This window comes from Gymnodraco acuticeps, unplaced genomic scaffold, assembly GCF_902827175.1.
Source record: "Gymnodraco acuticeps unplaced genomic scaffold, fGymAcu1.1, whole genome shotgun sequence".
Taxonomy (NCBI): Eukaryota; Metazoa; Chordata; class Actinopteri; order Perciformes; family Bathydraconidae; genus Gymnodraco; species Gymnodraco acuticeps.
The window spans coordinates 20,001-26,255 of NW_022990151.1; positions in this window are offsets into that span (position 1 = coordinate 20,001).

Sequence of the window (6,255 nt, forward strand, 5' to 3'; positions counted from 1 at the left end):
GAAAGTACAGGTATTTGAGTTCAACATGTAAGAAGTAGAAAGTACAGGTATTTGAGTTCAACATGTAAGAAGTAGAAAGTACAGGTATTTGAGTTCAACATGTAAGAAGTAGAAAGTACAGGTATTTGAGTTCAACATGTAAGAAGTAGAAAGTACAGATATTTGTGTTCAACATGTAAGAAGTAGAAAGTACAGGTATTTGTGTTCAACATGTAAGAAGTAGAAAGTACAGGTATTTGGGTTCAACATGTAAGAAGTAGAAAGTACAAGTATTTGAGTTCAACATGTGAGAAGTAGAAAGTACAGGTATTTGAGTTCAACATGTGAGAAGTAGAAAGTACAAGTATTTGAGTTCAACATGTAAGAAGTAGAAAGTACAAGTATTTGAGTTCAACATGTAAGAAGTAGAAAGTACAGGTATTTGTGTTCAACATGTGAGAAGTAGAAAGTACAGGTATTTGAGTTCAACATGTGAGAAGTAGAAAGTACAGGTATTTGAGTTCAACATGTTAGAAGTAGAAAGTACAGGTATTTGTGTTCAACATGTAAGAAGTAGAAAGTACAGGTATTTGGGTTCAACATGTAAGAAGTAGAAAGTACAGGTATTTGTGTTCAACATGTGAGAAGTAGAAAGTACAGGTATTTGTGTTCAACATGTAAGAAGTAGAAAGTACAGGTATTTGGGTTCAACATGTAAGAAGTAGAAAGTACAGGTACTTGTGTTCAAAATGTAAGAAGTAGAAAGTACAGGTATTTGAGTTCAACATGTAAGAAGTCAAAGTAAAAAGTCGTCAGAAAAACAAGTAGTGGAGTAAAGTACTGATACCAGAAACATGTACTTAAATACAGTAACGAAGTATTCGTACTCCAATACTTCCCACCTCTGATAATATTATATTAAATAAAGAGGAGTTAAGGTCTCACCTCCTCCTTCCTCTCCATCCGTCGCCTCCTTCTTCGACTTCTTCTTCTTGCTCTTCACCGTCGGCATGCTTTCTCTAAGAGAGGATTTCAAAAAGTCCAGGGTCGTTAAATGTCACTTATGTCAAACAAGCATAACCTGTGTTTAATTTCCCTTTTGAGGGTTATTTATGTTGCATTTATTCATTTTTGTATTCTTTAATTATTATAATTGTTTTTATTTTTTTAAGGTCGGACACTACCATTTTATACATCTATTGTTTGCATTTATTTAAGTCACTTAATGATGTTTTAACAAGGATCTTTGAGCAGGAAATGTCTTTTATTCAAGTATTTTAAATGTATTTTTTATGTATTTATGCTGGAGACACATGAGACAACTGGGTCCGTTTCCTTTCTATTCAAATATCTATCTCCTATAGCCTCCTCTCTTAAAATAGGTTGAAGGGCCCTATTCTATCAGTATTCAGTGTCTCTACTGGGACATGTCTCCATGCTTTAATGTTCAAAAAGCTCTTTGGTTTCTCATACTGCCTGTGCCTCTTTAAGATTACCTTATCCTAGAGTTGGAGAGTTTTTATAATATTGTATTTATGCTGGACACACACAAGAGAATAACCAGTAAGAGTTGATTTGGTTGAATGTGTCTCGACTGTAGTTTTACGTCTTCCTCGGGCTCAGATTGTCTCAGTTTTCAGGTCGTTAGTTAATTAACTAACGAGGATCTGTTGCCGGACGCTGACGCCGGTAATAATTGGATCAGATCTAAAGACAGCTGCTCCGAAAACACACCGGAAACAATCATTAACGAGATTTCTGCAGGATATGAGCAGAATGCATGTTTAAATGAAGACGTCTGCATTAGTGTGTGTTAGTTTAAACCTGCTAAAACAAGTATTTACACCAAATTGAAATGCCACTATACAAATAACCGTAAAAGCTAAAAAACAACAAAAGAAAAAATGCACTGAAGATGTCTGCATGTCTGCCTGTTAGTGTGAGTTAGTTTAAATGTTTAATATTATGTTATAATATATGTAATTATGTATATATAGCAGACCCGAAACAATCATTCAAAGATATTTTAAGACTTTAAGAGTTCAAGACCGAGTCAAGACCGAGACTTTAAGAGTTCGAGATCGAGTCAAGACCGAGACTTGAAGAGTTCGAGTCCGAGTCAAGACCGAGACTTTAAGAGTTCGAGACCGAGTCAAGACCGAGACTTGAAGAGTTCGAGACCGAGTCAAGACCGAGACTTGAAGAGTTCGAGACCGAGTCAAGACCGAGACTTGAAGAGTTCGAGACCGAGTCAAGACCGAGACTTGAAGAGTTCGAGACCGAGTCAAGACCGAGACTTGAAGAGTTCGAGACCGAGTCAAGACCGAGACTTTAAATGAGGTCGAGACCGAGTCAAGACCGAGACTTTAAGAGTTCGAGACCGAGTCAAGACCGAGACTTGAAGAGTTCGAGACCGAGTCAAGACCGAGACTTTAAGAGTTCGAGACCAAGACTTTAAGAGTTCGAGACCGAGTCAAGACCGAGACTTGAAGAGTTCGAGACCGAGTCAAGACCGAGACTTGAAGAGTTTGAGACCGAGTCAAGACCTAGACTTTAAGAGTTCGAGACTGAGTCAAGACCGAGACTTGAAGAGTTCGAGACCGAGTCAAGACCGAGACTTTAAATGAGGTCGAGACCGAGTCAAGACCAAGACTTGAAGAGTTCAAGACCGAGTCAAGACCGAGACTTTAAGAGTTCGAGACCGAGTCAAGACCGAGACTTTAAGAGTTCGAGACCGAGTCAAGACCGAGACTTTAAGAGTTCGAGACCGAGTCAAGACCGAGACTTGAAGAGTTCGAGACCGAGTCAAGACCGAGACTTGAAGAGTTCGAGACCGAGTCAAGACCGAGACTTTTAGAGTTCGAGACCGAGTCAAGACCGAGACTTTAAGAGTTCGAGACCGAGTCAAGACCAAGACCGGTCTCGAGTACAACAACACTAGCTTTAGGCTCTGTGAATGCATGTTTAAATCAGAATCAGAATAAAGTTTATTGCCAGGTACGTTTACACATACAAGGAATCTGCTTTGGTATCAGGTGGTGCGAACATAAACAATGCAAAAAAACAAGTTGCAAAGTAGATACAAAAAAGAAATATATAAGGATTATAAAACATAAGTATTTTTAAGAAACAATTTAGCATTAAAAAAGGATGCTAAAGACAAGATTTACACCAAATGTAAAGGTAACTATACAAATAATCGTAAAAGCAAAACAAAAAATGCACTGAAGACGTCTGCCTGTCTGCCTGTTAGAGAGAGTTAGATGAAACGTTTAATATTATGGGATAACCTAGCAGTATTTAAAGCAATGAACAGCAGGGATGTTGTTGTAGCCCAGCCCTGAAGAGAGACACTAAAGGACTACAGAGAGACACTAAAGGACTACAGAGAGACACTAAAGGACTACAGAGAGACACTAAAGGACTACAGTGAGACACTAATGGACTACAAAGAGACACTAAAGGACTACAGAGAGACACGAAAGGACTACAGTGAGACACTAATGGACTACAGAGAGACAATAAAGGACTACAGAGAGACACTAAAGGACTACAGAGGGACACTAAAGGACTACATAGAGACACTAAAGGACTACAAAGAGACACTAAAGGACTACAGAGAGACACTAAAGGACTACAAAGATACACTAAAGGACTACAGAGAGACACTAAAGGACTACAAGAGACACTAAAGGACTACAAAGAGACACTAAAGGACTACATAGAGACACTAAAGGACTACAAAGAGACACTAAAGGACTACAAAGAGACACTAAAGGACTACAAAGAGACACTAAAGGACTAAAAAGAGACACTAAAGGACTACAGAGAGACACTAAAGGACTACATAGACTACAGAACTAAAGGACTACAGAGAGACACTAGAGGACTACAGAGAGACACTAAAGGACTACAAAGAGACACTAAAGGACTACAGAGAGACACTAAAGGACTACAGAGAGACACTAAAGGACTACAAAGAGACACTAAAGGACTACAGAGAGACACTAAGGACTACATAGAGACACTAAGGACTACAGAGAGACACTAAAGGACTACAAAGAGACACTAAAGGACTACAAAGAGACACTAAAGGACTACAAAGAGACACTAAAGGACTACAGAGAGACACTAATGACTACAAAGAGACACTAAAGGACTACAAAGAGACACTAAAGAACTACAAAGAGACACTAAAGGACTACAGAGAGACACTAATGACTACAAAGAGACACTAAAGGACTACAGACTAGTGTTAATTTCGTCAGCTATTTTTTTATTTAGTTTTAGTCTTAGTCCTGTGTTAAATTTCCTTCTTAGTTTTAGTCATATTTAGTCACCTTCATCCTGTTTTTATTTAATCAAGATTTAGTCGACTAAAAGTCTGAGCATTTTAGTCTTATTTTAGTCAAAGAAAACTAACTATTTGAGTCTACTTTTTGTCAATGAAAACTGTTGAGTCTTTTTTAGTCATCAGATTATATAGAACATTTCAGTCAAACTAGTCTAGCCAAAACCAATACTTTGTCATTTTAGTCAAACTTAACTGTGGTGTTTTTACCAGCTGTGTTATGGCCACATTGCTTCCCTTCTGATAAAACAATGCATTCGCTTTTTTTCTCCGCCTCATTGTAGCGAAAATGGGCCCACATATCGCATTGTTTCTTTCTCCCAAGCAGTGGTGGCTTTAGACTTTTTCGTTGTCAGTCATTTTGACGGACGGATCGTAACATTTCCGTCATAATCCATTATTACCCGTCGAGTCTGTACACAACTCGTCACTCACTCGTGCTGACGGGGGGGGTATTCGGTTAATGCGACCATTGCTCCCAAGCCCTGTTGGTGCCATTTTATTTTCTGTTGAATAAGGTTAGTTAGACCATGAGTTAGACCCGAGTCTTCCTGACAGTTCACAGTGTGCCGCTGCCCGGTGTAATTCAAATGTACCGCCGCGCGCAGCACAGACACACAGCTGCTGCCCAGCCGCAGCACCGACACACAGCTGCTTCCCAGCCGCAGCACCGACACACAGCTGCTGCCCAGCCGCAGCACGGACACACACAGCTGCTGCCCAGCCGCAGCACAGACACACAGCTGCTGCCCTGCCACAGCACCGACACACAGCTGCTGCCCAGCCGCAGCACAGACACACAGCTGCTGCCCTGCCACAGCACCGACACACAGCTGCTGCCCAGCCGCAGCACAGACACACAGCTGCTACCCAGCCGCAGCACAGACACACAGCTGCTGCCCTGCCACAGCACCGACACACAGCTGCTGCCCAGCCGCAGCACAGACACACAGCTGCTGCCCTGCCACAGCACAGATACACAGCTGCTGCCCTGCCACAGCACCGACACACAGCTGCTGCCCTGCCGCAGCACAGACACACAGCTGCTGCCCTGCCACAGCACCGACACACAGCTGCTGCCCAGCCGCAGCACAGACACACAGCTGCTGCCCTGCCACAGCACCGACACACAGCTGCTGCCCAGCCGCAGCACAGACACACAGCTGCTGCCCTGCCACAGCACAGACACACAGCTGCTGCCGTGCCACAGCACCGACACACAGCTGCTGCCCTGCCGCAGCACAGACACACAGCTGCTGCCCTGCCACAGCACCGACACACAGCTGCTGCCCAGCTGCAGCACAGACACACAGCTGCTGCCCAGCCACAGCACGGACACACAGCTGCTGCCCAGCCGCAGCACGGACACACAGCTGCTGCCCAGCCGCAGCACAGACACACAGCTGCTGCCCAGCTGCAGCACAGACACACAGCTGCTGCCCAGCCGCAGCACGGACACACAGCTGCTGCCCAGCCGCAGCACGGACACACAGCTGCTGCCCAGCCGCAGCACGGACACACAGCTGCTGCCCAGCCGCAGCACGGACACACAGCTGCTGCCCAGCCGCAGCACCGACACACAGCTGCTGCCCAGCCGCAGCACGGACACACAGCTGCTGCCCAGCCGCAGCACGGACACACAGCTGCTGCCCAGCCGCAGCACGGACACACAGCTGCTGCCCAGCCGCAGCACGGACACACAGCTGCTGCCCAGCCGCAGCACAGACACACAGCTGCTGCCCAGCCACAGCACCGACACACAGCTGCTGCCCAGTCGCAGCACCGGAAATGGAACTGCTGGGAGAAAAACTGAAATGTAACGTTATCTTTGATAATATTTCGTCTCCTCATTTTTCGTCAACGAAAGTAAAGAGAGATTTTGGCATAGTTTTTATTTAGTAAACTACATTTTCGTCTCGTCACTT